Genomic DNA, 17,734 nt, shown 5'->3' with positions numbered 1-17,734 from the left:
TGCCCTTGGGCATTTTTTTGCTCAGCCTGACAGGATACAACAAAATATGGCCAAGGGATCCAAGAGGAGTCGGTGAAAGCCTCGAATTTGGCCACATTTGGCCCAAATTTCGACGTTTTGTATGGAAATTGAGCCAAAAACGGGGTTTTGTCGTTAAATCCGGTACTTGCAAGCCTCTCTGTTGATTGTCTTTGTCATTTTCGTGCTCAGCCTGACAGGATACAACAAAATAAGGCCAAGGGATCCAAGAGGAGTCGGTGAAAGCCTCGAATTTGGCCACATTTGGCCCAAATTTCGACTTTTTGTATGGAAATTGAGCCAAAAACGGGGTTTTGTCGCCAAATCCGGTACTTACCAGCCTCTCTGTTGATTGTCTTTGTCATTTTCGTGCTCAGCCTGATAGGTTACAACAGAAAATGTCCAAAGGCTCCGAGAAATCTCGGTGAAAGGCTCCAATTTGACGAAATAATCACAGAATTGACATTACAAGCAAATTCTAAGCATTTCTGTGCATTTGTCGCAAAATTCGGTACTTACCGCTGAATTGGTTGATGCCCTTGGGCATTTTTTTGCTCAGCCTGACAGGATACAACAAAATATGGCCAAGGGATCCAAGAGGAGTCGGTGAAAGCCTCGAATTTGGCCACATTTGGCCCAAATTTCGACGTTTTGTATGGAAATTGAGCCAAAAACGGGGTTTTGTCGTTAAATCCGGTACTTGCAAGCCTCTCTGTTGATTGTCTTTGTCATTTTCGTGCTCAGCCTGACAGGATACAACAAAATAAGGCCAAGGGATCCAAGAGGAGTCGGTGAAAGCCTCGAATTTGGCCACATTTGGCCCAAATTTCGACTTTTTGTATGGAAATTGAGCCAAAAACGGGGTTTTGTCGCCAAATCCGGTACTTACCAGCCTCTCTGTTGATTGTCTTTGTCATTTTCGTGCTCAGCCTGATAGGTTACAACAGAAAATGTCCAAAGGCTCCGAGAAATCTCGGTGAAAGGCTCCAATTTGACGAAATAATCACAGAATTGACATTACAAGCAAATTCTAAGCATTTCTGTGCATTTGTCGCAAAATTCGGTACTTACCACTGAATTGGTTGATGCCCTTGGGCATTTTTTTGCTCAGCCTGACAGGATACAACAAAATATGGCCAAGGGATCCGAGAGGAGTCGGTGAAAGCCTCGAATTTGGCCACATTTGGCCCAAATTTCGACGTTTTGTATGGAAATTGAGCCAAAAACGGGGTTTTGTCGTTAAATCCGGTACTTGCAAGCCTCTCTGTTGATTGTCTTTGTCATTTTCGTGCTCAGCCTGACAGGATACAACAAAATAAGGCCAAGGGATCCAAGAGGAGTCGGTGAAAGCCTCGAATTTGGCCACATTTGGCCCAAATTTCGACTTTTTGTATGGAAATTGAGCCAAAAACGGGGTTTTGTCGCCAAATCCGGTACTTACCAGCCTCTCTGTTGATTGTCTTTGTCATTTTCGTGCTCAGCCTGATAGGTTACAACAGAAAATGTCCAAAGGCTCCGAGAAATCTCGGTGAAAGGCTCCAATTTGACGAAATAATCACAGAATTGACATTACAAGCAAATTCTAAGCATTTCTGTGCATTTGTCGCAAAATTCGGTACTTACCACTGAATTGGTTGATGCCCTTGGGCATTTTTTTGCTCAGCCTGACAGGATACAACAAAATATGGCCAAGGGATCCGAGAGGAGTCGGTGAAAGCCTCGAATTTGGCCACATTTGGCCCAAATTTCGACGTTTTGTATGGAAATTGAGCCAAAAACGGGGTTTTGTCGTTAAATCCGGTACTTGCAAGCCTCTCTGTTGATTGTCTTTGTCATTTTCGTGCTCAGCCTGACAGGATACAACAAAATAAGGCCAAGGGATCCAAGAGGAGTCGGTGAAAGCCTCGAATTTGGCCACATTTGGCCCAAATTTCGACTTTTTGTATGGAAATTGAGCCAAAAACGGGGTTTTGTCGCCAAATCCGGTACTTACCAGCCTCTCTGTTGATTGTCTTTGTCATTTTCGTGCTCAGCCTGATAGGTTACAACAGAAAATGTCCAAAGGCTCCGAGAAATCTCGGTGAAAGGCTCCAATTTGACGAAATAATCACAGAATTGACATTACAAGCAAATTCTAAGCATTTCTGTGCATTTGTCGCAAAATTCGGTACTTACCGCTGAATTGGTTGATGCCCTTGGGCATTTTTTTGCTCAGCCTGACAGGATACAACAAAATATGGCCAAGGGATCCAAGAGGAGTCGGTGAAAGCCTCGAATTTGGCCACATTTGGCCCAAATTTCGACGTTTTGTATGGAAATTGAGCCAAAAACGGGGTTTTGTCGTTAAATCCGGTACTTGCAAGCCTCTCTGTTGATTGTCTTTGTCATTTTCGTGCTCAGCCTGACAGGATACAACAAAATAAGGCCAAGGGATCCAAGAGGAGTCGGTGAAAGCCTCGAATTTGGCCACATTTGGCCCAAATTTCGACTTTTTGTATGGAAATTGAGCCAAAAACGGGGTTTTGTCGCCAAATCCGGTACTTACCAGCCTCTCTGTTGATTGTCTTTGTCATTTTCGTGCTCAGCCTGATAGGTTACAACAGAAAATGTCCAAAGGCTCCGAGAAATCTCGGTGAAAGGCTCCAATTTGACGAAATAATCACAGAATTGACATTACAAGCAAATTCTAAGCATTTCTGTGCATTTGTCGCAAAATTCGGTACTTACCGCTGAATTGGTTGATGCCCTTGGGCATTTTTTTGCTCAGCCTGACAGGATACAACAAAATATGGCCAAGGGATCCAAGAGGAGTCGGTGAAAGCCTCGAATTTGGCCACATTTGGCCCAAATTTCGACGTTTTGTATGGAAATTGAGCCAAAAACGGGGTTTTGTCGTTAAATCCGGTACTTGCAAGCCTCTCTGTTGATTGTCTTTGTCATTTTCGTGCTCAGCCTGACAGGATACAACAAAATAAGGCCAAGGGATCCAAGAGGAGTCGGTGAAAGCCTCGAATTTGGCCACATTTGGCCCAAATTTCGACTTTTTGTATGGAAATTGAGCCAAAAACGGGGTTTTGTCGCCAAATCCGGTACTTACCAGCCTCTCTGTTGATTGTCTTTGTCATTTTCGTGCTCAGCCTGATAGGTTACAACAGAAAATGTCCAAAGGCTCCGAGAAATCTCGGTGAAAGGCTCCAATTTGACGAAATAATCACAGAATTGACATTACAAGCAAATTCTAAGCATTTCTGTGCATTTGTCGCAAAATTCGGTACTTACCGCTGAATTGGTTGATGCCCTTGGGCATTTTTTTGCTCAGCCTGACAGGATACAACAAAATATGGCCAAGGGATCCAAGAGGAGTCGGTGAAAGCCTCGAATTTGGCCACATTTGGCCCAAATTTCGACGTTTTGTATGGAAATTGAGCCAAAAACGGGGTTTTGTCGTTAAATCCGGTACTTGCAAGCCTCTCTGTTGATTGTCTTTGTCATTTTCGTGCTCAGCCTGATAGGTTACAACAGAAAATGTCCAAAGGCTCCGAGAAATCTCGGTGAAAGGCTCCAATTTGACGAAATAATCACAGAATTGACATTACAAGCAAATTCTAAGCATTTCTGTGCATTTGTCGCAAAATTCGGTACTTACCGCTGAATTGGTTGATGCCCTTGGGCATTTTTTTGCTCAGCCTGACAGGATACAACAAAATATGGCCAAGGGATCCAAGAGGAGTCGGTGAAAGCCTCGAATTTGGCCACATTTGGCCCAAATTTCGACGTTTTGTATGGAAATTGAGCCAAAAACGGGGTTTTGTCGTTAAATCCGGTACTTGCAAGCCTCTCTGTTGATTGTCTTTGTCATTTTCGTGCTCAGCCTGACAGGATACAACAAAATAAGGCCAAGGGATCCAAGAGGAGTCGGTGAAAGCCTCGAATTTGGCCACATTTGGCCCAAATTTCGACTTTTTGTATGGAAATTGAGCCAAAAACGGGGTTTTGTCGCCAAATCCGGTACTTACCAGCCTCTCTGTTGATTGTCTTTGTCATTTTCGTGCTCAGCCTGATAGGTTACAACAGAAAATGTCCAAAGGCTCCGAGAAATCTCGGTGAAAGGCTCCAATTTGACGAAATAATCACAGAATTGACATTACAAGCAAATTCTAAGCATTTCTGTGCATTTGTCGCAAAATTCGGTACTTACCGCTGAATTGGTTGATGCCCTTGGGCATTTTTTTGCTCAGCCTGACAGGATACAACAAAATATGGCCAAGGGATCCAAGAGGAGTCGGTGAAAGCCTCGAATTTGGCCACATTTGGCCCAAATTTCGACGTTTTGTATGGAAATTGAGCCAAAAACGGGGTTTTGTCGTTAAATCCGGTACTTGCAAGCCTCTCTGTTGATTGTCTTTGTCATTTTCGTGCTCAGCCGGACAGGATACAACAAAATAAGGCCAAGGGATCCAAGAGGAGTCGGTGAAAGCCTCGAATTTGGCCACATTTGGCCCAAATTTCGACTTTTTGTATGGAAATTGAGCCAAAAACGGGGTTTTGTCGCCAAATCCGGTACTTACCAGCCTCTCTGTTGATTGTCTTTGTCATTTTCGTGCTCAGCCTGATAGGTTACAACAGAAAATGTCCAAAGGCTCCGAGAAATCTCGGTGAAAGGCTCCAATTTGACGAAATAATCACAGAATTGACATTACAAGCAAATTCTAAGCATTTCTGTGCATTTGTCGCAAAATTCGGTACTTACCGCTGAATTGGTTGATGCCCTTGGGCATTTTTTTGCTCAGCCTGACAGGATACAACAAAATATGGCCAAGGGATCCAAGAGGAGTCGGTGAAAGCCTCGAATTTGGCCACATTTGGCCCAAATTTCGACGTTTTGTATGGAAATTGAGCCAAAAACGGGGTTTTGTCGTTAAATCCGGTACTTGCAAGCCTCTCTGTTGATTGTCTTTGTCATTTTCGTGCTCAGCCTGACAGGATACAACAAAATAAGGCCAAGGGATCCAAGAGGAGTCGGTGAAAGCCTCGAATTTGGCCACATTTGGCCCAAATTTCGACTTTTTGTATGGAAATTGAGCCAAAAACGGGGTTTTGTCGCCAAATCCGGTACTTACCAGCCTCTCTGTTGATTGTCTTTGTCATTTTCGTGCTCAGCCTGATAGGTTACAACAGAAAATGTCCAAAGGCTCCGAGAAATCTCGGTGAAAGGCTCCAATTTGACGAAATAATCACAGAATTGACATTACAAGCAAATTCTAAGCATTTCTGTGCATTTGTCGCAAAATTCGGTACTTACCTCTGAATTGGTTGATGCCCTTGGGCATTTTTTTGCTCAGCCTGACAGGATACAACAAAATATGGCCAAGGGATCCAAGAGGAGTCGGTGAAAGCCTCGAATTTGGCCACATTTGGCCCAAATTTCGACGTTTTGTATGGAAATTGAGCCAAAAACGGGGTTTTGTCGTTAAATCCGGTACTTGCAAGCCTCTCTGTTGATTGTCTTTGTCATTTTCGTGCTCAGCCTGACAGGATACAACAAAATAAGGCCAAGGGATCCAAGAGGAGTCGGTGAAAGCCTCGAATTTGGCCACATTTGGCCCAAATTTCGACTTTTTGTATGGAAATTGAGCCAAAAACGGGGTTTTGTCGCCAAATCCGGTACTTACCAGCCTCTCTGTTGATTGTCTTTGTCATTTTCGTGCTCAGCCTGATAGGTTACAACAGAAAATGTCCAAAGGCTCCGAGAAATCTCGGTGAAAGGCTCCAATTTGACGAAATAATCACAGAATTGACATTACAAGCAAATTCTAAGCATTTCTGTGCATTTGTCGCAAAATTCGGTACTTACCGCTGAATTGGTTGATGCCCTTGGGCATTTTTTTGCTCAGCCTGACAGGATACAACAAAATATGGCCAAGGGATCCAAGAGGAGTCGGTGAAAGCCTCGAATTTGGCCACATTTGGCCCAAATTTCGACGTTTTGTATGGAAATTGAGCCAAAAACGGGGTTTTGTCGTTAAATCCGGTACTTGCAAGCCTCTCTGTTGATTGTCTTTGTCATTTTCGTGCTCAGCCTGACAGGATACAACAAAATAAGGCCAAGGGATCCAAGAGGAGTCGGTGAAAGCCTCGAATTTGGCCACATTTGGCCCAAATTTCGACTTTTTGTATGGAAATTGAGCCAAAAACGGGGTTTTGTCGCCAAATCCGGTACTTACCAGCCTCTCTGTTGATTGTCTTTGTCATTTTCGTGCTCAGCCTGATAGGTTACAACAGAAAATGTCCCAAGGCTCCGAGAAATCTCGGTGAAAGGCTCCAATTTGACGAAATAATCACAGAATTGACATTACAAGCAAATTCTAAGCATTTCTGTGCATTTGTCGCAAAATTCGGTACTTACCACTGAATTGGTTGATGCCCTTGGGCATTTTTTTGCTCAGCCTGACAGGATACAACAAAATATGGCCAAGGGATCCAAGAGGAGTCGGTGAAAGCCTCGAATTTGGCCACATTTGGCCCAAATTTCGACGTTTTGTATGGAAATTGAGCCAAAAACGGGGTTTTGTCGTTAAATCCGGTACTTGCAAGCCTCTCTGTTGATTGTCTTTGTCATTTTCGTGCTCAGCCTGACAGGATACAACAAAATAAGGCCAAGGGATCCAAGAGGAGTCGGTGAAAGCCTCGAATTTGGCCACATTTGGCCCAAATTTCGACTTTTTGTATGGAAATTGAGCCAAAAACGGGGTTTTGTCGCCAAATCCGGTACTTACCAGCCTCTCTGTTGATTGTCTTTGTCATTTTCGTGCTCAGCCTGATAGGTTACAACAGAAAATGTCCAAAGGCTCCGAGAAATCTCGGTGAAAGGCTCCAATTTGACGAAATAATCACAGAATTGACATTACAAGCAAATTCTAAGCATTTCTGTGCATTTGTCGCAAAATTCGGTACTTACCACTGAATTGGTTGATGCCCTTGGGCATTTTTTTGCTCAGCCTGACAGGATACAACAAAATATGGCCAAGGGATCCAAGAGGAGTCGGTGAAAGCCTCGAATTTGGCCACATTTGGCCCAAATTTCGACGTTTTGTATGGAAATTGAGCCAAAAACGGGGTTTTGTCGTTAAATCCGGTACTTGCAAGCCTCTCTGTTGATTGTCTTTGTCATTTTCGTGCTCAGCCTGACAGGATACAACAAAATAAGGCCAAGGGATCCAAGAGGAGTCGGTGAAAGCCTCGAATTTGGCCACATTTGGCCCAAATTTCGACTTTTTGTATGGAAATTGAGCCAAAAACGGGGTTTTGTCGCCAAATCCGGTACTTACCAGCCTCTCTGTTGATTGTCTTTGTCATTTTCGTGCTCAGCCTGATAGGTTACAACAGAAAATGTCCAAAGGCTCCGAGAAATCTCGGTGAAAGGCTCCAATTTGACGAAATAATCACAGAATTGACATTACAAGCAAATTCTAAGCATTTCTGTGCATTTGTCGCAAAATTCGGTACTTACCGCTGAATTGGTTGATGCCCTTGGGCATTTTTTTGCTCAGCCTGACAGGATACAACAAAATATGGCCAAGGGATCCAAGAGGAGTCGGTGAAAGCCTCGAATTTGGCCACATTTGGCCCAAATTTCGACGTTTTGTATGGAAATTGAGCCAAAAACGGGGTTTTGTCGTTAAATCCGGTACTTGCAAGCCTCTCTGTTGATTGTCTTTGTCATTTTCGTGCTCAGCCTGACAGGATACAACAAAATAAGGCCAAGGGATCCAAGAGGAGTCGGTGAAAGCCTCGAATTTGGCCACATTTGGCCCAAATTTCGACTTTTTGTATGGAAATTGAGCCAAAAACGGGGTTTTGTCGCCAAATCCGGTACTTACCAGCCTCTCTGTTGATTGTCTTTGTCATTTTCGTGCTCAGCCTGATAGGTTACAACAGAAAATGTCCAAAGGCTCCGAGAAATCTCGGTGAAAGGCTCCAATTTGACGAAATAATCACAGAATTGACATTACAAGCAAATTCTAAGCATTTCTGTGCATTTGTCGCAAAATTCGGTACTTACCGCTGAATTGGTTGATGCCCTTGGGCATTTTTTTGCTCAGCCTGACAGGATACAACAAAATATGGCCAAGGGATCCAAGAGGAGTCGGTGAAAGCCTCGAATTTGGCCACATTTGGCCCAAATTTCGACGTTTTGTATGGAAATTGAGCCAAAAACGGGGTTTTGTCGTTAAATCCGGTACTTGCAAGCCTCTCTGTTGATTGTCTTTGTCATTTTCGTGCTCAGCCTGACAGGATACAACAAAATAAGGCCAAGGGATCCAAGAGGAGTCGGTGAAAGCCTCGAATTTGGCCACATTTGGCCCAAATTTCGACTTTTTGTATGGAAATTGAGCCAAAAACGGGGTTTTGTCGCCAAATCCGGTACTTACCAGCCTCTCTGTTGATTGTCTTTGTCATTTTCGTGCTCAGCCTGATAGGTTACAACAGAAAATGTCCAAAGGCTCCGAGAAATCTCGGTGAAAGGCTCCAATTTGACGAAATAATCACAGAATTGACATTACAAGCAAATTCTAAGCATTTCTGTGCATTTGTCGCAAAATTCGGTACTTACCGCTGAATTGGTTGATGCCCTTGGGCATTTTTTTGCTCAGCCTGACAGGATACAACAAAATATGGCCAAGGGATCCAAGAGGAGTCGGTGAAAGCCTCGAATTTGGCCACATTTGGCCCAAATTTCGACGTTTTGTATGGAAATTGAGCCAAAAACGGGGTTTTGTCGTTAAATCCGGTACTTGCAAGCCTCTCTGTTGATTGTCTTTGTCATTTTCGTGCTCAGCCTGACAGGATACAACAAAATAAGGCCAAGGGATCCAAGAGGAGTCGGTGAAAGCCTCGAATTTGGCCACATTTGGCCCAAATTTCGACTTTTTGTATGGAAATTGAGCCAAAAACGGGGTTTTGTCGCCAAATCCGGTACTTACCAGCCTCTCTGTTGATTGTCTTTGTCATTTTCGTGCTCAGCCTGATAGGTTACAACAGAAAATGTCCAAAGGCTCCGAGAAATCTCGGTGAAAGGCTCCAATTTGACGAAATAATCACAGAATTGACATTACAAGCAAATTCTAAGCATTTCTGTGCATTTGTCGCAAAATTCGGTACTTACCGCTGAATTGGTTGATGCCCTTGGGCATTTTTTTGCTCAGCCTGACAGGATACAACAAAATATGGCCAAGGGATCCAAGAGGAGTCGGTGAAAGCCTCGAATTTGGCCACATTTGGCCCAAATTTCGACGTTTTGTATGGAAATTGAGCCAAAAACGGGGTTTTGTCGTTAAATCCGGTACTTGCAAGCCTCTCTGTTGATTGTCTTTGTCATTTTCGTGCTCAGCCTGACAGGATACAACAAAATAAGGCCAAGGGATCCAAGAGGAGTCGGTGAAAGCCTCGAATTTGGCCACATTTGGCCCAAATTTCGACTTTTTGTATGGAAATTGAGCCAAAAACGGGGTTTTGTCGCCAAATCCGGTACTTACCAGCCTCTCTGTTGATTGTCTTTGTCATTTTCGTGCTCAGCCTGATAGGTTACAACAGAAAATGTCCAAAGGCTCCGAGAAATCTCGGTGAAAGGCTCCAATTTGACGAAATAATCACAGAATTGACATTACAAGCAAATTCTAAGCATTTCTGTGCATTTGTCGCAAAATTCGGTACTTACCGCTGAATTGGTTGATGCCCTTGGGCATTTTTTTGCTCAGCCTGACAGGATACAACAAAATATGGCCAAGGGATCCAAGAGGAGTCGGTGAAAGCCTCGAATTTGGCCACATTTGGCCCAAATTTCGACGTTTTGTATGGAAATTGAGCCAAAAACGGGGTTTTGTCGTTAAATCCGGTACTTGCAAGCCTCTCTGTTGATTGTCTTTGTCATTTTCGTGCTCAGCCTGACAGGATACAACAAAATAAGGCCAAGGGATCCAAGAGGAGTCGGTGAAAGCCTCGAATTTGGCCACATTTGGCCCAAATTTCGACTTTTTGTATGGAAATTGAGCCAAAAACGGGGTTTTGTCGCCAAATCCGGTACTTACCAGCCTCTCTGTTGATTGTCTTTGTCATTTTCGTGCTCAGCCTGATAGGTTACAACAGAAAATGTCCAAAGGCTCCGAGAAATCTCGGTGAAAGGCTCCAATTTGACGAAATAATCACAGAATTGACATTACAAGCAAATTCTAAGCATTTCTGTGCATTTGTCGCAAAATTCGGTACTTACCGCTGAATTGGTTGATGCCCTTGGGCATTTTTTTGCTCAGCCTGACAGGATACAACAAAATATGGCCAAGGGATCCAAGAGGAGTCGGTGAAAGCCTCGAATTTGGCCACATTTGGCCCAAATTTCGACGTTTTGTATGGAAATTGAGCCAAAAACGGGGTTTTGTCGTTAAATCCGGTACTTGCAAGCCTCTCTGTTGATTGTCTTTGTCATTTTCGTGCTCAGCCTGACAGGATACAACAAAATAAGGCCAAGGGATCCAAGAGGAGTCGGTGAAAGCCTCGAATTTGGCCACATTTGGCCCAAATTTCGACTTTTTGTATGGAAATTGAGCCAAAAACGGGGTTTTGTCGCCAAATCCGGTACTTACCAGCCTCTCTGTTGATTGTCTTTGTCATTTTCGTGCTCAGCCTGATAGGTTACAACAGAAAATGTCCAAAGGCTCCGAGAAATCTCGGTGAAAGGCTCCAATTTGACGAAATAATCACAGAATTGACATTACAAGCAAATTCTAAGCATTTCTGTGCATTTGTCGCAAAATTCGGTACTTACCGCTGAATTGGTTGATGCCCTTGGGCATTTTTTTGCTCAGCCTGACAGGATACAACAAAATATGGCCAAGGGATCCAAGAGGAGTCGGTGAAAGCCTCGAATTTGGCCACATTTGGCCCAAATTTCGACGTTTTGTATGGAAATTGAGCCAAAAACGGGGTTTTGTCGTTAAATCCGGTACTTGCAAGCCTCTCTGTTGATTGTCTTTGTCATTTTCGTGCTCAGCCTGACAGGATACAACAAAATAAGGCCAAGGGATCCAAGAGGAGTCGGTGAAAGCCTCGAATTTGGCCACATTTGGCCCAAATTTCGACTTTTTGTATGGAAATTGAGCCAAAAACGGGGTTTTGTCGCCAAATCCGGTACTTACATGCCTCTCTGTTGATTGTCTTTGTCATTTTCGTGCTCAGCCTGACAGGATACAACAAAATAAGGCCAAGGGATCCAAGAGGAGTCGGTGAAAGCCTCGAATTTGGCCACATTTGGCCCAAATTTCGACTTTTTGTATGGAAATTGAGCCAAAAACGGGGTTTTGTCGCCAAATCCGGTACTTACCAGCCTCTCAATTTGACGAAATAATCACAGAATTGACATTACAAGCAAATTCTAAGCATTTCTGTGCATTTGTCGCAAAATTCGGTACTTACCGCTGAATTGGTTGATGCCCTTGGGCATTTTTTTGCTCAGCCTGACAGGATACAACAAAATATGGCCAAGGGATCCAAGAGGAGTCGGTGAAAGCCTCGAATTTGGCCACATTTGGCCCAAATTTCGACGTTTTGTATGGAAATTGAGCCAAAAACGGGGTTTTGTCGTTAAATCCGGTACTTGCAAGCCTCTCTGTTGATTGTCTTTGTCATTTTCGTGCTCAGCCTGACAGGATACAACAAAATAAGGCCAAGGGATCCAAGAGGAGTCGGTGAAAGCCTCGAATTTGGCCACATTTGGCCCAAATTTCGACTTTTTGTATGGAAATTGAGCCAAAAACGGGGTTTTGTCGCCAAATCCGGTACTTACCAGCCTCTCTGTTGATTGTCTTTGTCATTTTCGTGCTCAGCCTGATAGGTTACAACAGAAAATGTCCAAAGGCTCCGAGAAATCTCGGTGAAAGGCTCCAATTTGACGAAATAATCACAGAATTGACATTACAAGCAAATTCTAAGCATTTCTGTGCATTTGTCGCAAAATTCGGTACTTACCGCTGAATTGGTTGATGCCCTTGGGCATTTTTTTGCTCAGCCTGACAGGATACAACAAAATATGGCCAAGGGATCCAAGAGGAGTCGGTGAAAGCCTCGAATTTGGCCACATTTGGCCCAAATTTCGACGTTTTGTATGGAAATTGAGCCAAAAACGGGGTTTTGTCGTTAAATCCGGTACTTGCAAGCCTCTCTGTTGATTGTCTTTGTCATTTTCGTGCTCAGCCTGACAGGATACAACAAAATAAGGCCAAGGGATCCAAGAGGAGTCGGTGAAAGCCTCGAATTTGGCCACATTTGGCCCAAATTTCGACTTTTTGTATGGAAATTGAGCCAAAAACGGGGTTTTGTCGCCAAATCCGGTACTTACCAGCCTCTCTGTTGATTGTCTTTGTCATTTTCGTGCTCAGCCTGATAGGTTACAACAGAAAATGTCCAAAGGCTCCGAGAAATCTCGGTGAAAGGCTCCAATTTGACGAAATAATCACAGAATTGACATTACAAGCAAATTCTAAGCATTTCTGTGCATTTGTCGCAAAATTCGGTACTTACCGCTGAATTGGTTGATGCCCTTGGGCATTTTTTTGCTCAGCCTGACAGGATACAACAAAATATGGCCAAGGGATCCAAGAGGAGTCGGTGAAAGCCTCGAATTTGGCCACATTTGGCCCAAATTTCGACGTTTTGTATGGAAATTGAGCCAAAAACGGGGTTTTGTCGTTAAATCCGGTACTTGCAAGCCTCTCTGTTGATTGTCTTTGTCATTTTCGTGCTCAGCCTGACAGGATACAACAAAATAAGGCCAAGGGATCCAAGAGGAGTCGGTGAAAGCCTCGAATTTGGCCACATTTGGCCCAAATTTCGACTTTTTGTATGGAAATTGAGCCAAAAACGGGGTTTTGTCGCCAAATCCGGTACTTACCAGCCTCTCTGTTGATTGTCTTTGTCATTTTCGTGCTCAGCCTGATAGGTTACAACAGAAAATGTCCAAAGGCTCCGAGAAATCTCGGTGAAAGGCTCCAATTTGACGAAATAATCACAGAATTGACATTACAAGCAAATTCTAAGCATTTCTGTGCATTTGTCGCAAAATTCGGTACTTACCGCTGAATTGGTTGATGCCCTTGGGCATTTTTTTGCTCAGCCTGACAGGATACAACAAAATATGGCCAAGGGATCCAAGAGGAGTCGGTGAAAGCCTCGAATTTGGCCACATTTGGCCCAAATTTCGACGTTTTGTATGGAAATTGAGCCAAAAACGGGGTTTTGTCGTTAAATCCGGTACTTGCAAGCCTCTCTGTTGATTGTCTTTGTCATTTTCGTGCTCAGCCTGACAGGATACAACAAAATAAGGCCAAGGGATCCAAGAGGAGTCGGTGAAAGCCTCGAATTTGGCCACATTTGGCCCAAATTTCGACTTTTTGTATGGAAATTGAGCCAAAAACGGGGTTTTGTCGCCAAATCCGGTACTTACCAGCCTCTCTGTTGATTGTCTTTGTCATTTTCGTGCTCAGCCTGATAGGTTACAACAGAAAATGTCCAAAGGCTCCGAGAAATCTCGGTGAAAGGCTCCAATTTGACGAAATAATCACAGAATTGACATTACAAGCAAATTCTAAGCATTTCTGTGCATTTGTCGCAAAATTCGGTACTTACCGCTGAATTGGTTGATGCCCTTGGGCATTTTTTTGCTCAGCCTGACAGGATACAACAAAATATGGCCAAGGGATCCAAGAGGAGTCGGTGAAAGCCTCGAATTTGGCCACATTTGGCCCAAATTTCGACGTTTTGTATGGAAATTGAGCCAAAAACGGGGTTTTGTCGTTAAATCCGGTACTTGCAAGCCTCTCTGTTGATTGTCTTTGTCATTTTCGTGCTCAGCCTGACAGGATACAACAAAATAAGGCCAAGGGATCCAAGAGGAGTCGGTGAAAGCCTCGAATTTGGCCACATTTGGCCCAAATTTCGACTTTTTGTATGGAAATTGAGCCAAAAACGGGGTTTTGTCGCCAAATCCGGTACTTACCAGCCTCTCTGTTGATTGTCTTTGTCATTTTCGTGCTCAGCCTGATAGGTTACAACAGAAAATGTCCAAAGGCTCCGAGAAATCTCGGTGAAAGGCTCCAATTTGACGAAATAATCACAGAATTGACATTACAAGCAAATTCTAAGCATTTCTGTGCATTTGTCGCAAAATTCGGTACTTACCGCTGAATTGGTTGATGCCCTTGGGCATTTTTTTGCTCAGCCTGACAGGATACAACAAAATATGGCCAAGGGATCCAAGAGGAGTCGGTGAAAGCCTCGAATTTGGCCACATTTGGCCCAAATTTCGACGTTTTGTATGGAAATTGAGCCAAAAACGGGGTTTTGTCGTTAAATCCGGTACTTGCAAGCCTCTCTGTTGATTGTCTTTGTCATTTTCGTGCTCAGCCTGACAGGATACAACAAAATAAGGCCAAGGGATCCAAGAGGAGTCGGTGAAAGCCTCGAATTTGGCCACATTTGGCCCAAATTTCGACTTTTTGTATGGAAATTGAGCCAAAAACGGGGTTTTGTCGCCAAATCCGGTACTTACCAGCCTCTCTGTTGATTGTCTTTGTCATTTTCGTGCTCAGCCTGATAGGTTACAACAGAAAATGTCCAAAGGCTCCGAGAAATCTCGGTGAAAGGCTCCAATTTGACGAAATAATCACAGAATTGACATTACAAGCAAATTCTAAGCATTTCTGTGCATTTGTCGCAAAATTCGGTACTTACCGCTGAATTGGTTGATGCCCTTGGGCATTTTTTTGCTCAGCCTGACAGGATACAACAAAATATGGCCAAGGGATCCAAGAGGAGTCGGTGAAAGCCTCGAATTTGGCCACATTTGGCCCAAATTTCGACGTTTGGTATGGAAATTGAGCCAAAAACGGGGTTTTGTCGTTAAATCCGGTACTTGCAAGCTTCTCTGTTGATTGTCTTTGTCATTTTCGTGCTCAGCCTGACAGGATACAACAAAATAAGGCCAAGGGATCCAAGAGGAGTCGGTGAAAGCCTCGAATTTGGCCACATTTGGCCCAAATTTCGACTTTTTGTATGGAAATTGAGCCAAAAACGGGGTTTTGTCGCCAAATCCGGTACTTACCAGCCTCTCTGTTGATTGTCTTTGTCATTTTCGTGCTCAGCCTGATAGGTTACAACAGAAAATGTCCAAAGGCTCCGAGAAATCTCGGTGAAAGGCTCCAATTTGACGAAATAATCACAGAATTGACATTACAAGCAAATTCTAAGCATTTCTGTGCATTTGTCGCAAAATTCGGTACTTACCACTGAATTGGTTGATGCCCTTGGGCATTTTTTTGCTCAGCCTGACAGGATACAACAAAATATGGCCAAGGGATCCAAGAGGAGTCGGTGAAAGCCTCGAATTTGGCCACATTTGGCCCAAATTTCGACGTTTTGTATGGAAATTGAGCCAAAAACGGGGTTTTGTCGTTAAATCCGGTACTTGCAAGCCTCTCTGTTGATTGTCTTTGTCATTTTCGTGCTCAGCCTGACAGGATACAACAAAATAAGGCCAAGGGATCCAAGAGGAGTCGGTGAAAGCCTCGAATTTGGCCACATTTGGCCCAAATTTCGACTTTTTGTATGGAAATTGAGCCAAAAACGGGGTTTTGTCGCCAAATCCGGTACTTACCAGCCTCTCTGTTGATTGTCTTTGTCATTTTCGTGCTCAGCCTGATAGGTTACAACAGAAAATGTCCAAAGGCTCCGAGAAATCTCGGTGAAAGGCTCCAATTTGACGAAATAATCACAGAATTGACATTACAAGCAAATTCTAAGCATTTCTGTGCATTTGTCGCAAAATTCGGTACTTACCGCTGAATTGGTTGATGCCCTTGGGCATTTTTTTGCTCAGCCTGACAGGATACAACAAAATATGGCCAAGGGATCCAAGAGGAGTCGGTGAAAGCCTCGAATTTGGCCACATTTGGCCCAAATTTCGACGTTTTGTATGGAAATTGAGCCAAAAACGGGGTTTTGTCGTTAAATCCGGTACTTGCAAGCCTCTCTGTTGATTGTCTTTGTCATTTTCGTGCTCAGCCTGACAGGATACAACAAAATAAGGCCAAGGGATCCAAGAGGAGTCGGTGAAAGCCTCGAATTTGGCCACATTTGGCCCAAATTTCGACTTTTTGTATGGAAATTGAGCCAAAAACGGGGTTTTGTCGCCAAATCCGGTACTTACCAGCCTCTCTGTTGATTGTCTTTGTCATTTTCGTGCTCAGCCTGATAGGTTACAACAGAAAATGTCCAAAGGCTCCGAGAAATCTCGGTGAAAGGCTCCAATTTGACGAAATAATCACAGAATTGACATTACAAGCAAATTCTAAGCATTTCTGTGCATTTGTCGCAAAATTCGGTACTTACCGCTGAATTGGTTGATGCCCTTGGGCATTTTTTTGCTCAGCCTGACAGGATACAACAAAATATGGCCAAGGGATCCAAGAGGAGTCGGTGAAAGCCTCGAATTTGGCCACATTTGGCCCAAATTTCGACGTTTTGTATGGAAATTGAGCCAAAAACGGGGTTTTGTCGTTAAATCCGGTACTTGCAAGCCTCTCTGTTGATTGTCTTTGTCATTTTCGTGCTCAGCCTGACAGGATACAACAAAATAAGGCCAAGGGATCCAAGAGGAGTCGGTGAAAGCCTCGAATTTGGCCACATTTGGCCCAAATTTCGACTTTTTGTATGGAAATTGAGCCAAAAACGGGGTTTTGTCGCCAAATCCGGTACTTACCAGCCTCTCTGTTGATTGTCTTTGTCATTTTCGTGCTCAGCCTGATAGGTTACAACAGAAAATGTCCAAAGGCTCCGAGAAATCTCGGTGAAAGGCTCCAATTTGACGAAATAATCACAGAATTGACATTACAAGCAAATTCTAAGCATTTCTGTGCATTTGTCGCAAAATTCGGTACTTACCGCTGAATTGGTTGATGCCCTTGGGCATTTTTTTGCTCAGCCTGACAGGATACAACAAAATATGGCCAAGGGATCCAAGAGGAGTCGGTGAAAGCCTCGAATTTGGCCACATTTGGCCCAAATTTCGACGTTTTGTATGGAAATTGAGCCAAAAACGGGGTTTTGTCGTTAAATCCGGTACTTGCAAGCCTCTCTGTTGATTGTCTTTGTCATTTTCGTGCTCAGCCTGACAGGATACAACAAAATAAGGCCAAGGGATCCAAGAGGAGTCGGTGAAAGCCTCGAATTTGGCCACATTTGGCCCAAATTTCGACTTTTTGTATGGAAATTGAGCCAAAAACGGGGTTTTGTCGCCAAATCCGGTACTTACCAGCCTCTCTGTTGATTGTCTTTGTCATTTTCGTGCTCAGCCTGATAGGTTACAACAGAAAATGTCCAAAGGCTCCGAGAAATCTCGGTGAAAGGCTCCAATTTGACGAAATAATCACAGAATTGACATTACAAGCAAATTCTAAGCATTTCTGTGCATTTGTCGCAAAATTCGGTACTTACCGCTGAATTGGTTGATGCCCTTGGGCATTTTTTTGCTCAGCCTGACAGGATACAACAAAATATGGCCAAGGGATCCAAGAGGAGTCGGTGAAAGCCTCGAATTTGGCCACATTTGGCCCAAATTTCGACGTTTTGTATGGAAATTGAGCCAAAAACGGGGTTTTGTCGTTAAATC

This window comes from Hydra viridissima, unplaced genomic scaffold, assembly GCF_058129835.1.
Source record: "Hydra viridissima isolate aposymbiotic clone 2 unplaced genomic scaffold, HvirCarnegie_v1 scaffold_1, whole genome shotgun sequence".
Lineage (NCBI taxonomy): Eukaryota > Metazoa > Cnidaria > Hydrozoa > Anthoathecata > Hydridae > Hydra > Hydra viridissima.
Note: the sequence above shows the minus strand (reverse complement) of the source record.